At 36.9% G+C, this 19,578-nt stretch overlaps 1 protein-coding gene across 1 annotated transcript in view; it reads right to left on the reverse strand.

The window, feature by feature from the left end:
- The window catches only part of LOC144647894 (uncharacterized), a 29,337-nt gene that overhangs the window by 8,374 nt on the left and 1,385 nt on the right, over nt 1-19,578 (reverse strand). The gene's annotated exons all lie outside the window — the stretch shown is intronic.

Below are 19,578 nucleotides of genomic sequence, written 5' to 3' on the forward strand. Positions count from 1 at the left end.
TAAAATATTGAATCATGGAAGAAAGAGCAAATGGCAGTTGCAAGAAAAAATTTCTAGCACTGATCCATAGGCCTGTTGTGAATGTGGTTTAAGTTACAGAGTCGATTAGTTTAGTCACAAACAACTACAACTGCAGGAAAATTAGAAACAAGAAAAGCCAGATTATTCTACAACTAAATAGGAAACTGCAAGTACTGTGAAAGCTCTTTTAAGTCTCTTGGTGGCTTATTTTGTTTAAGTTCCTCTGAGGGGAAAGGGGAGGCTGTTATGCAAAAGTAACTGGAATGCACAAGAGAAAATGTTACTTGTACAGTAAGAAGAAGTACTGCTTAAGATCAAGAAGAAAGTATTGCTTTGAACAGCCATCTGTAATGGGGTATAATGTGCATGAGAACAGTCATGTTCTGAATTTTAGTACATGGTGTGTCTGAATTGACAAATGAACTGACTACATTACATTCATTTTTAGTTGATTTCTTTTCCTGTCAATGCCACGTGTAGTTATGGCACGACTTTTGCCAGGTTGGGTTCAGAAAAATGCACAATTGTTATTGCTTTTATTGTGATGAAAAAAGCGAAAGGGCCGGAGTTATCAGCAAAAAAAATATATAACAGTTGAAGATGCAGAAAATGGGACTCAGAGGTACTGTAGACATATATACTGGTGAAAAGCAGCAGTGCAGAATTGCAGTAAAACCTTAAATTCTCCTGACTTGTTGGATATTATCAGACATATGACCCAACAACAGGCGATCAATGTTGTGCACCATATCATGGAATGCACTGAAGAGCAGTCCAGAGTACGCAATTTTGGAAAACCTGTCTAAAAAGTTCCTCAACAGACGGCAGTTATTGAAAATTGTGAAAAACTGCCAGTTCCTTGCAGACAGAGAAACACTTCTGGAAGCTGGAAATGTGATTTTTATGAAATTAGCAACAGATATAGGGATGGACAGCAGTATAGAACTCCTTGTTGAACTTTTGTTAATGGGAATGAAACGGTTACAGGAGAAAGGGGAAAACTACCTTGTCTACAAGTTCTGTGCTTGTGTTGGGAAAGAGCTGTCTCTGATGCCCTTGGAAAGGATGCCATTTGGTCTCAGAGTACTCTATTGGGTCCCTCACTTTTACAAACATTCACTAGGTGATTACTTTTCATTGATAGTTTGTTTGCATTGAGCAATACTCAGCTGATTGTGGCTCAGTGGCCAAATGGTTAGAGTGCCAGATTCTGGAGCAAATGTTCTGGGTCGAGCACTGGCTGGGGTCTGTGTGAGTTAGGATAATATGCGAGCCGGGGAGCCATGCGAGCCAGAAATCCCAAATCCAAATGAAAGGCTAACCGCAAGCTACCTAAACTAACCGTAGTCTAACCAGAGTACTATTCAGGCTAAACGGCATGATATGTAGGCCAACCAATGTGTTATTTAGGCTAACCTGAATGGCTTGTATGGCTCGGCGAGGCATTCGAGCCATGCATGCCAGAAATACCTAATCCTAAAAAAGGCTTGGCTGCAAGCTACCTTAGCTAACTGTAGGCTAACCAGAGTGCCATTTAGGCTAAACGAAGGACTATTTAGACTAACCAATGTGCTATTTAGGCTAACCGAAATGGCTCACTGACTCGCAGATTATCCGGACCCGTCTGTGTTGTGTTCTTAAGCAAGACAGTGAATTTGAAAATGGAAAAGCAAGGCTGTGACATAATCTAGCAAAAACATGCCCCTGAAAGTTTGGTCGTCCACCCTTTATTCTTGTATATTCTATTTTTATTCTATTAACTTTGTTCTTGTGATTTACAGTACAAATAAACATTTGTTGTTGCTGCCCGTGGTAACATCAAATTTCATTAATGACGAGTTGTTATACCAAATGCTTATTGTTGTCTTTAATGTACTTGCAGCTGTTATGAAAGTTCACACTTACATTCTTAGGCGACCACAAAAAACTGTTAAATCCCTTAGATCACAGTTCAAGGGTTTTAATGATGGAAAAACAACACAGTGAAAATGAATCACCTGCAGCTTGTATATGACACCTTTTTGCACCATGAGCATGGACTGGGGCTGAATGATGTCAATTGTAGGGATAATCAAAACTGTGAAGTGTACATGTAGATGGATTGCTAAAAACGTCTGCTATACTGGAAGGTAAAATAGACGTACTGGAAAAAAGTCTAACAAAGACAGCATTGCCATCATTATTCCCTGAGTTGGCACAACAGGAAATCAAGATGAGGCAGCAGTGAATGAAGTTGTCAAACGGCTACCCAGTGCTATGCCATTTAGCCAGTGGAAGAGATTAGAAGTGGACAGAAAAAGAAAATGACAATTATTGCTTTCACTCTAAAGGAGAAGAAGTTTAAAGAACTTTTTAAATGGAGGTGGAGAAATTCCAGAGCCACGCAAAAAGAGTAAGAGTACAGTATGAGCAGATGAAGTCACTTAAAGAAAACCTGGCAGTGAATGTAGCAATTGTGAAAATGGATTTCGCAAAATAATTAATTATACTTGCTAGTCCGTCGAGGAAGTACAGTCTGCATACTGGACGCCTTTGAACAGTACACATTCAAAAACTCTCTGGAAATCCACAGAATTCCAGAAAACCTCTACACCGACCCTGAAACATTGTTATTGAAGTTGCCAACGCAATCAATGTGCACATAAAACCAGAAGACATAGAGATTACACACAAATTACATGGAGCCACAAAAGGATGCATGCCAATTATCACAACATTCTGCACCCATAAGACAAAGGCGAAATTATACAAAGAAAGAATCAAGCTTAGAAATGAGAGAATATCCGACATCTTCCAGTCTTTTTTATCTGTAATTGAAGCACACGACCGCATCTTCATCACTGAAAACCTAACTTCTTACAGAAGGCACATTGTCGACAAAGCTTTCCAGATGAAAAAAGCTAAAACCAGCACAAGCGTATGGACTCTGGATGGCAAGATTTTCGTTAAGTGCTCACCTGATGATCAACACACAAGGATCTTTTCTGTAGATGATCTTGCAGATTTTAGGTGAACTTCTCTATTAAATGGATCTTGAGGGGAGGTAGCAGTAACGGCCGTACAAAGGGTTTGTTTACCCCCTTTATTTATTATTCCTTCTACAAAAACGATTACCTTTTTGGCATGCTCAATCCCGTATTTTATATACGTTTTTTAATACTTTATTTGTTTTATGTTCTCGCCTTATTTGTAAATGCATCTCAGTTTTTTTGAAGCAAAAAGTGTTTTGGTGGCCCCCCTGCTCAAGTTTTTGGAAACCTCCCTCATCAAATTCACCAATTCTTTCTCCAGACATGTTCGTTCTGCACCCCCCTACAGTGGGATTTTTTGCATTCAGAGTCAATTGCAACGTGTTGTGGTTTGCCCGCTCTTTGTTCACTAAAAGTGTGTCCTTTCCTTTTTGTAGTTCCAACGCTTTCGCATTTGGAGGCCTGCAACGCCTTGTCCTGACTGTGCATATTTGAATGACGAGACCTACAACTTTTGTCAAAGATGCGGCTTCAGGAAAGAAATGGTATCCATTCAGCCTGTGGATCCTTGTGCATTGATGAAGCAGCTTATTTTCAGGAGCAATCATTGGTGTCCTAAACATACAGAATCTTGTACTTCCCAAAGCCTCCAGCCATCAAGCTCTCAGCATGTCATTTTTGAAGAAACATCACCGCCATGTTATCTGGTCGTCAGAGGAGGAGGAATAGCAAAAGTCTTGCCTGAAATTTCTTTACAATCGCTCTTTGTACATTGCAAACATTTCCGCTACGTCAGAAAATGAAAAAAAAAAAACACAGTGGTGATATGATAAAATGTTTATTGACTAAGGTCGGGCCACACGGGAAAATGTTTGGCTCTCTGTGAGAATGTACGGACCTTGCTATGCTTGGTAGTTCCTGACCTCTAGCCAAATATATTTCCATCTGGCCCTTACTCAGTCAATAAGTACATAGCTTTCTTAGAGAGAAACAAGGAGATTTAGAGAAATCTGGAGATGTAGTACTCTATGGACCTTTCAACCACAATAAAATAGAAAGGTGGTGGAGAGATATTTTAAAGATCAGCTCAAATCATTAGTAGAATGTGGTGAATATGATGCTAGTGGTCAAACAATCAGGTACATGTATTTCATAGTGAACTTACTCACAAATCTAACATGGTACTAGAGAGAATTTCATAGAGGTGTGAAAACCTAGTAACCAATTATAAGGGAGCATCCATACAAAAAAGAAAATAGTAATGTATGATAGGATTCCAGAGGTTAGCTAGCATATGTCTATATCACTGTTTTTCAAAAGAAGCTTGATGTTTTAAGAAACTGTGCATGGAATAACCACAGGAGCCGGAGGCAGAGGGGAAAAGAACTTCCATCAGGAGTGCCTTAACATATTTACCACTTCCCTGAACAATATGGTTGACCAAAAATGTGGCATCAAGGTTACAGAAGAACAGTTTCTTGAAGTTGCTAAGTTTTCTGAAGTTCTTGAGGAAAATGATGATTAATCTAATTTTTTACATTTAATAGTAAGGATCAAATAAAGCAATTACTATACAATAACACATTTAGTTGTTCAATTATACTGTACAGGTTCCACGGAATTATGATTACCTGTTTATAAATTTTTCAGTCAGATCCATTTTCTAGGCATATTTCTAACAATTTATTTTCACAGTAGTTTAAGGACTGGTGAAAGACAATTATTATAAAATTATTATAAAACCAGGTTACATTTTCTTTAAGCCCACACCAGTATGTGGCATTAAATCTGATTGTAGAGATCAAGAACCTTTTAGCATTACCAACGAAATTTCCTTAGCACATAATCTGTCACACTTATGTCTGTCACAAGTAGCTTTTAAGCAGCGGCATCAGTACTTTGCTCAGGTCTAGGGTGAGATGGCCATAACAAAGAGGCCATTGTGCTATCTGTTTGTACAACACAAGCACTCTATCAGTAAGTCTGGAGATGCTCCCAAGTACTGTTTAGTTTTATCAATAAAGATACTAAGTTCTATATACCTAACATACTTGTGATGTTTTTTGTAGTATCAGATGAATTCTTCAATTGCAATGGGCTTTACATTTCTGCCGTATTTAAGAACTGGTAAATTTGTAGGTGGTTTAGCTTTTCCTAATAATCTATCATCAACAAGTTTATTGACACTATTTTCTTCACTGACGTTCACTGATTCTACTTTAATAAATACTCTGTAAAAGTTTGAGGCAGTTATTCTGCCCTCCTTGCTGGTGCGCAGCCTCATTATCAGGCTGGCCAGCAGTTATTTTTCTATAACATCGATTTCATCGACTGCAGTGGCTCTGGTGTGCATTCAGCTTCACTCAACCCGAGGACCCCGATGACTCATTTGGATTCGCTGTTGGAGATAAGTTAACATAATTACAAATTGCAAATTGGTAGTTGTGTTTTATGGCGTTGTTTTTGACTGTCTCTGAAAAAGTCATTCTTAACTTTTTAGTTTTAAACTTAGTGCTCATAGAAGTGAAATGGTAACCAGAAATATAGCGTGGCTATTTTCCCTTATTACAAGTACTTAGTTGTTAAACGTACGTCTCCCTGTTCAGAGAGTGTCAGTACATGTATAATAAGTTGATTATGATTGCAAAAATAAGAGTTTATTTATTCTTTTTCAATAAAGAAAAGTTTATTCAGCTTCTTGACATTATCATTTCTAGTTCTTCTAATATATCAAGATTGTTAAAATAATAGGAATATTCCAATAATTTTCCAGTTACCAGCACTTTCCAATAATGGAAAATTTTTTCTAGTATACCAAAGTTGGTAGAGAAAACTAACTATTCCATTAGTTTTCCAGTGAGCAACAACATTTTCCAATATTGGGAGATTGTTACAATATACCAACGTCGGTGAAACAAAAGAAATATTCCAATGGTTTTTCAATGAAAACGAGCATTTCCCAAGGTAGGGGAAATTGTGCCAACATACCAAGATTGGTAAAACAAAATAAAACCTCCAATGATATTCCAATCAATAGTTTTATCTCCTAATGTTTGGAAACTGTTTAAACATACCAATATTAGTATTTATATCATTTCTCTAATGTTGGTATTCTACCCCAGTATAAAACCACTGATATTCCAGTATTATTCCAAAACTGTTTTTTTACTTTTTTTCCTGTGACCCAAATGACAAATGATTGTGATAAGAACACATAGAATGCCTGACAACCCAGTGCCGAGTGCACCACTTGTGCTGAAGAAGGTAGCAGGAGGGATAAAGAAAAACAATGGGTGCTAAAAGCCGACCACTGTTCAGGGTTTTTTTGACAAAGAATGACCAGCACTCCAGTGCCGGCGTTTGCTTCGTTATCAGCACACACATACTTTTAGCAGTGGTGGTGGTCCCCAGATTTTCTTCAGTCCAATCCAAACCCGTTAAGCAAGTTATTAGTGGAAAATTTGTTAAGTTGGCGGATCTATTGGCATTAAACTTGGTTAGTTCAGAATCCAAACCTCAATTGTTGCTGGATTGGCATCGAGTTCTAACAACGCCCCCAAAGAAACCCCATTGGTGAATTGTCAAACATCTAGAAGTCATAACTTGAGGTATGGGTAAAAATGTCAAATGGGTTGTCAAATAGTACAGAAATTGTTAAGGCAACAATATATTGCCCCAAGGGACCCTGAACAGCATTTAAATAACAAGATTTACTGAGATTTTGGCTATGATTTCAGTTATGATAGTATCCTGGAAGATATTGGCCAGTGATTAGTAATTACCGATCAAATTTACCAGCCAAAAATAAAATAAAATTTAAGAAATTTTAAAATATATATATTTTAATAAGTGGTCATTTGCACCTTGACAAAAAATTACCTGTCAATCTGTTTTTCCTTACTTCCAACGCTGCCCTTCCCAAACCAGAGCAAGAATTCCTCTGTTGTCACCTTATAAAGGAGTTTGTCTCTGCTCACTACTATCAAGATGAGCAGAGAATTGCCTATGGAGAATTAATGAAACGACAGTTACAATTCTGGTTTCATTAAATTTTTGTAGGTATGTTGAGGAGAACACAAGGCGGTACAAAAACTACAACAGGTATGATCCAAAGATGCCACCTTCTACCTCTACAACAGACTGTGCCACATAGTACAACACTGTTTGGACAAGAGAGAATTAGCCAATGCAATCGCTGCTCACGATGTAATCTCTAAAAGTGATAGAAAATTTGAAGTGCACAGTAAAACACCCATACTGAATGTATGGTATAAGGTGTCCTTTGGTGGACAAGATGCAACACCATCATGCATGTGTGATGACTGGCAACGCACCCACCTTCCATGCAAACATATGTTTGCTATATTCAAACATAAGCCTGACTGGGGGTGTGCGTCACTGAGTGAGAAGTACAGGAATTCTCCATTTTTCACACTTGATGAAGATCTCATTTTTCCAATCAGTAACTTACATGTAGAGCCAGCAGAGTTTTCCAAAGAGGATCCAGTGATAGTTGGTACTAAAGAAAGTCATTCCCAAGAGAGAGAAACCAACAGAGAAAATCTTTCCTTACCCAAGAGATTTAACAAGACAGTGCCAGCTCAGTGCAAAGATCTCATGATCCAAGCCAAGTTTCTTACATTCATAGTTTATGACCATGATGTACTTGGGCAGCTCAGAAAAAGTCTTCAAAACTGTGTTGCACTTATGGAGAATTTGGCGCCAAAAACAAAGACGATTGATTGTTTTGGCCTGCACGTTTGTCACACTAGTACTGTCACTGTTGCCTTGCATAATCTTGTGTTTTTTTATTTGGTTCACTGTAAACGCAAAAGGTGCCTGTTATGGTATTGATTGCATCTTTTTGGCACATTAGTAGCGACAGTAGTAGCACACCAAAGGTTGATTTGAGTCTGCTTTTGCCCTGGAAAAACTTTGAGATACAAGTTCAGGTCCGCTGTACCTTTCCTGTGAAAGTGTCTGCGATATATTCCACAAAAGCTAAATGTTGATCTTCATATTGGACCAACGTTATTTACAAAGCGGCATTGTGTTACACTATCGATCATTGTGAAATATCAACTATAAGCTGGCGAACTTGTTAGTTCCATGTGTTGTGGTGGTTTGTTACACTATGTAATTATCACTTGCACATTCATTTGCACCTAAGAATGTATTAATAATTATATGCAATAGCACCTTTATTGCACTGTCACGCACGTATTCTAGTAGTATGTATTTATCCATTCTTCACATATAATAAATTCAGTTTCGTACATATTAGGTTCATGCAAAACTGAAACCTTGGTCGGTGCTCATGAGTATCGTTGCTCTAAAGAAACACCCGCTCAATGGTGTTTGATGGCAGCATTGAACGTATCAATTGCATAACAGAGCATGAAGATTACGCAGCACTCACAAACAGGACTGTGTTGTCGTTGGTTGGCCTGCCATTAAGATTCAGATATTTCCAACCTTCATGCTTTTCTGTCTATGACCAAAGATTGTAAGGCTAAATGTGACGTGCAGTATCAATTAAACAAGGACTCCAACCTCTTAAAGGACCTGGCTCAAGTTTGGAATATGGACACCAACTATTACTGAAAGCTACTTGCATGACTATGACATAATAAACAACAGCTATTCCTCATTCATCAAAATGAAAGGCAAGGCAAAAGAGAGCTTTAATTCCTTAATATTTCTTCTTTCATAGATTCCAACTCGGAAGAATTGGTCCTTACAATATCTGTGTGAAACCAACCATAGACGTTAGATTTTTTGGTCCTCATAAAGTAGGTTTAGGGTCTATGCTACCGTTCCACACCTGCTGGTACACTTGGCACTTACCCTTTAACAATCCATTATGATATCAGGGACTACGCTTTTCTAAAACTTTGACTTTTACCCATACTGGTTTACAAGGACCAAAAAAAAAAGAAAAAGGAAAAGACAAGCTGATGAGAACCTTTACTCACTGGAAGCCAAAATTCAGAGAACTGAAGAGTCCATTAAACAGCTTAAGGTACATTTGGAGAACAAGACTTATTCAAAGTCCCAAAGATATAGTGTGCGGGCTAACATCCCGCCAGACAACAGTTCAAGAAAGACATTCCGGCAGTTAAACCGAAAGCAGGTTTTATTTCAGCCTTGACCAGATTTAACTACTGCCCCCTTGAAAAACAAAAAACCAGGCTCCGTAAAGGTAAAGGAAAAACTCTCGTAAAGGCATTCCTGAGAGAGGAATTCTTTTCATTTCATTAAAATTGATAGCTCATCTTATTGCTTTCTTGTAATTTTAGTAGGCGATAAACGGGTATTTGGAGTTGTTAGAGAAAAGAGCATCAAATAGAAATGTGAGTTTATGCGCTTTGCAGCAATATCACAGGGTTTACCCAGTTTTATTGCAGTACACTGAACATAACATGTTGTTCGCAGGGAAGAAACATTGTCACCGGAAATTCTTTCTTTTACTCGAATATTTCGAAAGGCCGAAGATGGAGACCAAGGGTAAGTTATCGTGAATACTACACTCTGCTGGATGATTTCGCTGCTATTGTAACAGTACCCTTTCCATATACAAATTCAAGTAGTTGAGTTTTTTATTTTACATCGCTCGCAGGTTAGTTTTTTTTAATCAATATTTTATTTCATTTTTTAAAATCTATCTTTTATCTAATTTTTAATTTATATTTTTAACGCGCATTTGAAAACCTAAGCTACATTTGCGCGCTATAAATACATATTTCAAAAAATACAATAAATAAATAGACTGGGGAAATACAATTGCTTTGATTTCAATTATAGGTGGACTTGGTAAGTAGTTATGACTTGGCCCTGCATCGATTTAAACATTAATATGGCGTCTACTCATTGCGCTGAATCGTGTTATCGGGACATTTTTGGAATCACTATTCGCTGTTCGCATTGCCCAGGTAAACGCTGAAATGACACCAGCAGACCAAGTTTGATATGGAGTACAATCAAGCTGACAGTTGTTCATGACAGTAGCCCCATCAAAAAAATCGGCTGACGGATAAGTTTGATGTCATTTTGTGTTTCAACGGAAAATACTAGCTCAACAAACTTACAGTGTAAATTGACATACATCCTTTTAATAAAGGTGGTTGATGTAGTGGATGGTACGATTGCTGTTGTCGATCCAGCAATTGATAGCACCAAACCAACCGCAGAATTTTTAGGTGTCGTGAGGTAAGACACTGTTAAGCTGGAAAAAATTATACATAACGTATTGCTGTGATAACATTAATACATTATTTTTGGTACAAAGAATAGTTGAAAGTCTGAAAGGAGGAAACCTTTAAAATTTTGGTAGGGGTTTATGAAAACATGCTCCAGCTCCAATTGAACATTCCCACATTGACATATCACACCACATTCAAACATGGCAAGCATTCACACGACACTGTACTATCAAAGTACATTTGGTACCTGAAAGACAACAAAACCAAATTTTCGATCAAGTGGTCCATTGTTACGAGAGCAAGCGCTTACAGGGGAAACCCGTCACGCTGCAATTTGTGTCTGACGGAGACGCTCTGCATACTATCAGCTGACAGATCCACCCTCTTGAACAAAAGATCTGAGCTTGTTACCAAGTGCAGGCACGAAAACAAGTACTACGTGGCCAATCAGAGACAGGATTGTTCCAACCGTCCTCCATGAACATAGTTTAAATTGTATCTCACCGCATCTAACGGCACAGTCTGATGATCGCTTCGTGCATGAAACTCTGAGTAACTGTCGGTGAAGTTTCTATCTTTAATTATTGTACAAGAAATATATATATATTTTTTCTTTTTCCTATTTCATTTAACTCCTTACCATACCTTCTCCAAAAGCAGGGTTTACCCACATTTCCTCATTATTACTTTTATACGGGATTATGCTATACCCTCATACATGTTTCTTTCCCCATACATCTCCATACACTTACCGTAACAGGTAAATTTAATTTTTTTTTTCTCTCTCTCTCTCTACCGATTCCCACCTTCCCCTCGACAAACAAATTTAAACCATTACCCAAATTAGGTGGGCCAAATCTCCCCCCCCCAAATTCTCCTAACTAGTAATTTATATCTAAGGACAAAAATAGCATTAAAAAACGATAAGAAAATTATTATTATTATTTTCCCCATTCCTTTTTTTTATTTTATTTATTTATTTATTTTATTTATTTTTTATTTTTATTTTGTTTTTTAATTTGTCTTCCCCACAATCCCAAGGAGTATTTTTGCCCTACCTTACTTTCCTAATACCCTTAAAACCTAAACCTAAATTTTAGGAGAATTTTATACAGCCTACGAACCTTTTACTAACCCAAAAGAGGATTTCATGGCCAGCCTTAAAACCTCAAACCCAAAACTAACCCCGAATAGATAAAATCAACCACAATTAAATTTCGTTTGGCCTCATAAACTACATGGTAAACTAGCCCCACATTAATTTTCACCAGACCACAGACTTTCTTTACAGCTTAAACACCTTCATATGATTCATGGATCTGGATCACATCCCCATATTACAGTTTTTTAACACTCACGTATGGGGACTCTCAAGACAGCATATTACGACTGAACGTCTACAACTTTTTCATTTACTTAATAGAGATGCCTTCTATCCCATCCAAACCTGGCCCACACACGTTCAACAACTCTTCTGGAAAAAAACCCTGCAGGCGACAATGACTCTTTTAAACTTCTTTTATTTTTCATTGGCAATAGCTGTTCGCCTAATTTAATCACAAAATGGTTCAAAATCCTGGGTACAGTTTCACACTACCCCAATAATTCAATGTGTAAACCCTTAACTGACCCCAGTAGTAAAATTCGCAAAGAGTTTGAAGAACGAAATATTATTATTATATTTTTTATTTCTTTATTTAGTTCTAAAAATTTTTTTTATTATATTATTTTTTATTTATTTCTCTCTTTCTTTTTATTTATTTATTTGTTTTTTATTTATTCTCGTACTACCATGTGGTTGACGTGGCTGCATTGCAGTTTGTTGGTCCCCCAACGTTAGTGCTTGATTTAACAACTAACATCTAGTTTTATTTACCATCGACACCTCCCTACCCCACAGACACATTACACTTTCCCATTTACCAAACATCAGTGGAGACGTAACCCATGTAATTGGGATCCCTTATATCAACACCTATAAAGCCACAAAGGTTGCTAGTGAAACTACTGAGAAATCGATTTTGTTAAGGCAGGAAATGATATAAACATAGATGAAGTTTTCGTTCAATTTTAAGATATATGCAATTTGATATCCGTTGATCACTTAATCTATCCAGGTTGATTTTTAGTGAAAGTAGATCCACCAGAGAAAATGTGTAAGTTTTTCTTTTAATGTTATTGTTGTTTGTAATGCAAAAAGATTGTATGTATCGGTTTCCTTGCTCTTTTAATGTCAAATTACATTTCATAAAAGCTTTGTCATTTTTACTTCCCTGAGGAAGGAAAAAACAAGGTATAAATATGATAATGTATTTGATCTTATTCAACCTGTCCTTTGTACTCTTATTAGAAAAAAAAAAGTTGTCCTTCCAAAAGAAAAAAATTCCTCCGTCATGTCACATAAATGTAATTTAATGTTATAAAATGAGAGATTAGCAGACCTGTTGACTCAGAGGCAAGACCGTGATTCCCTACCACGCCCTGAGCCGGAAATCCCTTAAAATATCCAAATTGGTTTAAGTCCTTTGAAACTCTCATAGAAAGAAAAACCAAGAATCCCTCCAAACGGCTTTACTTACTTGGTAAATACACTTACTTACCGTTTGAACACTTACTTAATTACTGTTTGTCCCCAGAACAATTCAGCCACATAGACAGCCTAAAAAAAACACATCCTGATGAGACATTAAATGCTGCTGACTCAGATATCTCACTCACCCCAGTTTCTCCAGGAGAAAAACGCATGCAGAGTTTTTACTGTAGCGGCAATAGGTTAATGACTGAGTTGAAATCCATATCCATATCGCGGTGATCTTTTAATTAAGGTCCAACACGTAAAAACTGAAAGAGGATACAATAACCAACTGTACTTAAATTAAAGCTAAATTGATCCGAAGTACAATATAATGAAGGTCACTTAAGCTATTCGATAAATTATTACATAACAAAGTAACTAATCACTACTGAAATCGCTGTATAAAGACGAATAAAAACGATTGACAAAACAAGAAACAATTACAAATCAATAGCAAAATGTCTGTACCTCTATACCGATCTTGGGGCGAAAACAGTCAGAAAATAGAAATATCTTAAGATAACTGGAGAAACTTCTGGTGCTATTGTAAGAAATAGAGCACTGCCAACAACTAAAGGCACGAGATAACACTACGCTTCACTGTACAAGACTTGTGTCGTAACCGGAAATAATGTAAAGAAAAAGTGATGCCATGCAATGCTACAGTAATACATACATACATACAGACTTTATTTTTTCTTTCAAATTTTAGAGTAGCTTATAATGCTATTAATATTACTTGCTGCTATCTTTGGGAAAAAGCAAGTAATGTATACACCGATGGTGAATAGTATTTTTCCAAGAAATATAAGCAATTAACAAAATGTCTGCTCACTGGGGATCAGGGATAGCATGATGGTGAGACCGTTGCTTCACACTTATGTGGCCCGGATTGGTTTCCAATAATCAAAGGCCAATCCACTGTCAAAGATACAAGTGGCTCCACCTTCAGTAGCTCTGAAACAAGCGAGCAATCAGAATCAAGCAAAGACTGAGAAACAAGTAAAAACTGTGTTTTGCAAGAAGTTGGGAGTAAAACTGACAAAATGTCAATGGCAGTGATATTGATGTGCCACCAAGCGTACTTCGCCACATAATTTGATGCCAGCAAGAAATGCAGACAAACCTTTGCTAAACATCACTTTGAAAAGCTAAAAGAGTATTAAAAAATATTGTGGACAAGTAAACTGAGTCAGAGGAAGAAATTTTTCTCACAAAACAGTTTTAATTGTTTGATAAATCCAGGCAGTGAAATTGTTTAACTCTAAGAATCTGTGGAAATGTTCAGTTAAGCCCTGGAGAAGCAACAGAAGGGTTGTTTCGGTTTAACCAGGCCATTGAGTATGAAGAAGTCATTCAGCAGTGTTCATAAAGAGGACTGAAAGAGATTAAAACAGAAAGTCAAAGAGAGATATCATCCCAGTTGATGGCAGAGCTTCTGGCCAGGAACAGTGAAAGAATCCCAAACAATGCTAAAATGGTAAACTTTTGGAGTTTGAATGTTTGGAATGAGTGAGCAACTAAATGAAATGCACCAATTCCGCTAACTTGTTTAGCCAAGTACTCTTTGCCGAATTGCAACAATCCATTTATGCTTTTGATCTGTACATTTCACTGCTAAAGTAAAGTTGTAATTTCGTTTGTCACTGCAGTAATGCAATGTGTGTGGGTGCATTTTGAGGAGTTATCAAAGAGAACTACTATTTTATAACATATGGTATAGGTTAAACCGAAATATAACTACAGTTTATTTACCAAGATCTTTATTTGTTGTCTAAATTATTGGGCATAATGAACCTATTCGGGTTATCCTTCGTTTTTTATGTACTGAAACTCTTATCAGGTACTGGGTTTTAAAACTATAAAGGAACAATATTTTAATGTTCTTTTTAATTTTTTGTTAATAAATTGTAATTAAAGTTTCGGTTGTTATTTTATAATTGTTCACTTCCACAATTAAATAATAAATATTTTCCTCTTACTTTGTTGTCTTTTAGATTATATCTAAATCCCAAGCTATCAGCCGAACTTCTAAGGAATGGGATTATTTCAGCTACACTGTGCTCTCCTTGAGCATTTAAAATGCAAAAGCAGCTTGCCAACTGTCATTGCTTTTCACCATGATCTCTTCAATTTTCTGTTAAAAAATGGGGGCTATTAAAGCACCCAAAGTGGTCATATTCAGTTGGAGAAAGTTAATTTTGATCCCCGTCATTTCCATCAAACTGGTACTGTTTACTGGGCAGCACTGGGGATGGGGTGCAACTTGATATGAGTATTTTTATCTTGAAGCCCAGAGAATGATGCTCTAAATGGCACTTCAGTTGTTTCTCTTCCTCGATATCATCCAGAGTATCTTTCTGTTAGACTGCTTGCAATATTTCATTAAGAGGAGGTGTCATGAAAAATAAAGGATTGGATTAACATGAAATGTAAGTTATGTTTAAAATATAAAAGCTTTTAAATTTTAAGTTGAGCACACAGAAATTATATCTTGTACAAATAAAACCCAAACGTTACTACAATTTTGGGGATACCTGAGTGGTATTGCATAACAAAACAAGACCATTAGTTTAAGATTCTGTTAAAATTTTCTGCAATTTGTTCTAATTTCTGTGTCCCAATACATGTACATCATCGTTAGCATATGGCCTCTTAGTGCACTCCCACTCACGCAATTCCCATAGTCAAGGTTTTAGCTTCATGACATTTGCTGCTGGACTTCTCTTAGTTGATTCATGAAGGGCGATATTCCTTGTCATGTCATTTTTTTTTCAACTCCCTGCCCTGTGAACTGACTTTTTAAATTCTGAATTTTTTCATGAAGGCCATCAACTGTGAGGCTTCTACTAGAGGATCAGTGTGTATTTCTCCTTTTCTATTTGCAGGATATTGTAGTCTATAATTCAGAGTTGTTGGAACAGTATTACAGTTTTAGGCTTATAGCTCTTTATTGCAAGATTTTAGTGTTAACTTTCAAAACTAATTAGTTTTAGTGTGTGTGTGTCTGTATGCAGGCACTGGTTTAATTCAGTTGTTTTGTGGGGTTTGTGAAATGGTAAGACAGTGGTTGAATTAGGAGCTGATGGCGATTCAAAAGTTAGAAAATGTTTTGTTGATTGCTTCAGACAAAGCAAAGAGGACAGAAACAATGTCATCAGCCTGCATTACGATTCCTTCAAATTTAACATTGTAGTTGAAGTTTTTCAAAGCATGGATAATGGAATTCCAGAACCAACCCTTATGTTTCCTGATTGGCAATATCAAGTAAAGAAATGGCGCAACCAACTGCTAGATATTAAAGGTAATCTCATTGTTGACAAAAAGAGGTAGTAAGGACGAGTTCATTCACACCTTGCAGCAGTCTTTTTCCAATTCATCCAATTTTTGTTATGCTTGTAGAAGATTATTGTCCATTCTTGATTTCTCGGAGTTATAGCAGCAAATCGAGAAGGCGAGAATGTGGCTGCTAGAAAATTGAAAAATGTCCTGGAGAGAAGTTGCTAGCCAATCAAAAACCGTGTTAGCCTAAGTTTTGACTCACACAAAAAGGAGAATGCTGGGTAATGTGGTTGTACAGCTGAGGAAGATAATGATTTTTTGTTCTCATTGAATGGCGTGACTCAGGAAAATTTCGGCGAAATTAAAACATTCTGTCAAGAGAGCTTTTATCTTTTGAAGGTGAACTTGTAACTGGAACAAATTGAACTTAAACTTTTTGAATTTCCCCTTGCTTCGATCAGTCTCGTTTGTGAATTTGTCTTAAGGTTGTCTTTTTGGAACTCTTTTGCAGTGATGGTGGCTAATTTATGTCAGGTTATCGCGAAGCCATGGTTCTTTCATGAGGAAGATAATGATTTTTTGTTCTCATTGAATGGCGTGACTCAGGCAAATTTCGGCGAAATTAAAACATTCTGTCAAGAGAGCTTTTATCTTTTGAAGGTGAACTTGTAACTGGAACAAATTGAACTTACACTTTTTGAATTTCCCTTTGCTTTGATCAGTCCCTTTTGTGAATTTGTCTTAAGGTTGTTTTTTCGGAACTCTTTTGCAGTGATTGTGGCTGATTTATGTCAGGTTATCACGGAGCCATGGTTCTTTCATGAGGAAGATAATGATTTTTTGTTCTCATTGAACGGCGTGACTCAGGCAAATTTCGGCGAAATTAAAACATTCTGTCAAGAGAGCTTTTATCTTTTGAAGGTGAACTTGTAACTGGAACAAATTGAACTTAAACTTTTTGAATTTCACTTTGCTTTGATCAGTCCCTTTTGTGAATTTGTCTTAAGGTTGTTTTTTCGGAACTCTTTTGCAGTGATTGTGGCTGATTTATGTCAGGTTATCACGGAGCCATGGTTCTTTCATGAGGAAGATAATGATTTTTTGTTCTCATTGAACGGCGTGACTCAGGCAAATTTCGGCGAAATTAAAACATTCTGTCAAGAGAGCTTTTATCTTTTGAAGGTGAACTTGTAACTGGAACAAATTGAACTTAAACTTTTTGAATTTCCCCTTGCTTCGATCAGTCTCGTTTGTGAATTTGTCTTAAGGTTGTTTTTTCGGAACTCTTTTGCAGTGATTGTGGCTAATTTATGTCAGGTTATCGCGGAGCCATGGTTCTTTCATGAGGAAGATAATGATTTTTTGTTCTCATTGAATGGTGTGACTCAGGCAAATTTCGGTGAAATTACAACATTCTGTCAAGAGAGCTTTTATCTTTTGAAGGTGAACTTGTAACTGGAACAAATTAAACTTACACTTTTTGATTCCTTTTCTTTTTCTACTTTAAGCCAGTTCTAAAGCACACCAAAAATACACCTATTAAAGATATGTTACGATTACTTTGATAAATCATCTGTAAGGAAAAGTCCTTGATTTGCAACATCAGACAGTTTAGCTATGAAGGGACGTCTTTTTCGGAGGAGGATGCAAGTTGCGCTGCGCCTTCATGGAGAGATTAATGCTGATTTCTCCGATGACGAAGAAGACGGAGATGAGAAAGAAAAAGAAGAACAAGAAGAAAACAACGACAAAAAGGCGGAGAACAAGAGGAAGAGGAAGAAAAATAGGCGAAAAACAGGAGAGATCACCAGCCAGCAAATGGCTGTAATAAAAAAATCGCTCAAATAGAACCCATCATAAAGGTATTTGAAAATGACAGAAAGTGATCGGGTTCATGGAAAGGCAACATTTTCATTAAAGACAGTTTACTTTTATAAGAGCGGATGTAAGTAGAAAATGGTCTAGGCAAAACACCATTGGGACGGCATTTATTTGAAATGGCAACATACACTAGAAACTTTGGCAAAAAAGAATGGTAGATCAAGCTGTAAGATAAGTACATTCTCGAGTATCAATTGAACTACTGTATATAGTTTTGTTCACTAACTTACCGGTCACCGATTACCAGCAGTTGAAAATGTTTTAGTTTTGTTACACAGAGCACTCTGGAAGTTAAAAGGCTGCAGTATATACCAATAAAAACCGAACGTTTTCGACTAAAAAGTCATCATCTGGGTTAATTTGTTTGCCGTGTAGTTTTGTATTTAAATGTTAAGTCACTCCCATGGGGAACAGACGGATTTCATTTACAAATGCAACTTGGTTAAAGACTCCTTTGATTTTTTTACTTTTTGAACTACAGTTTTGAGAAAACAAAATGAAGAAATTACAGGGAAAATAAACAATCTGCGAAGATCCTGTATTGAAATGAGTTGCAGCATTGCTCAGCAGATTAATAACCTAAAGCAATGCTGAAACGCAGGTAAAATTCAGCAATTTCTCGCCAGCAAGATAAGGCATTTAAGAACATTCTTTAATTCATCCACTAATATTTATTTTTATTTTTTTATTTTTTTATGTTTGTTTCATTCATACAGATATCGTCGGCCAGGGATGAAAGATAGAAAAGGTATTTTAACTGACACGTTAAACTCTGTACTTGGTTACATCCTTGGCTGCTGTTTATATTTCATGCCTTTAAACCAAGGATCTTTTTCGTTGCGCTTTTAACATTAAATTCAATTGCTTTTCATCGATGACGACTTTGCTCAAGTATCAGTGACTCTCGCGCCTTGTCCATCCCTCCATTGAAGAACATTTGTTAATTCATCCACTAATATTTATTTATTTATTTTTATTTTTTTATGCTTGTTTCATTTATACAGATATCGTCGGCCAATGATGAAAGTGAGCTAGAGAAGAAGCTGATTTTCTGTTCGAGTGTGGCATCAGTAACTTGGCATGGCCATTTAGTGAAAAGGAGAATTTGAAATCAATGTTATGTAAATCTAGCGAAATATATCGAGCGAAGGCAGCCTTAGACCAGTTCGTCGAAGGGCTGCAAAAAGTAGGCCTTTGTTCTTACATAAAGAAATATCACGGTGTTTTGAGAGAGGTGTTTTGTTACGCACCAACTCCATTATGTGTCACCGACTTTAAAAATTTGTTAAACATTACCTTCTCAGTACCCGGCAGCAATGCCAGTAACGATGCCAGGGAGGGAGAGGAAGCCACTATTTTGTGGTGGGAGGAATTCCTCGACAGACTGACCAGATTGGATCCAGAAGGTCTTCTACCCAAACTTTTAATATTCATTACAGGTGTAGACAACATTCCTATTCTGGGGGTCCCCAAAAACATCGATATCGACTTCTTCAATTACCAACCTGGCATTAGGTGGTTTACGCTTAACGATGCCAAGAGGCATACCCTCTTATGAGGAGTTCGAGAGCTTGATTACCCAGGCTTTAAATGAGGGCTCCCATGACTTCGGCAAGCTTTAAACAAGAAGTTCCGGTATTTTTGTAAA

The sequence above is a fragment of the Oculina patagonica genome, chromosome 4, assembly GCF_052425735.1.
Source record: "Oculina patagonica isolate OP01 chromosome 4, crgOcupat, whole genome shotgun sequence".
NCBI lineage: Eukaryota > Metazoa > Cnidaria > Anthozoa > Scleractinia > Oculinidae > Oculina > Oculina patagonica.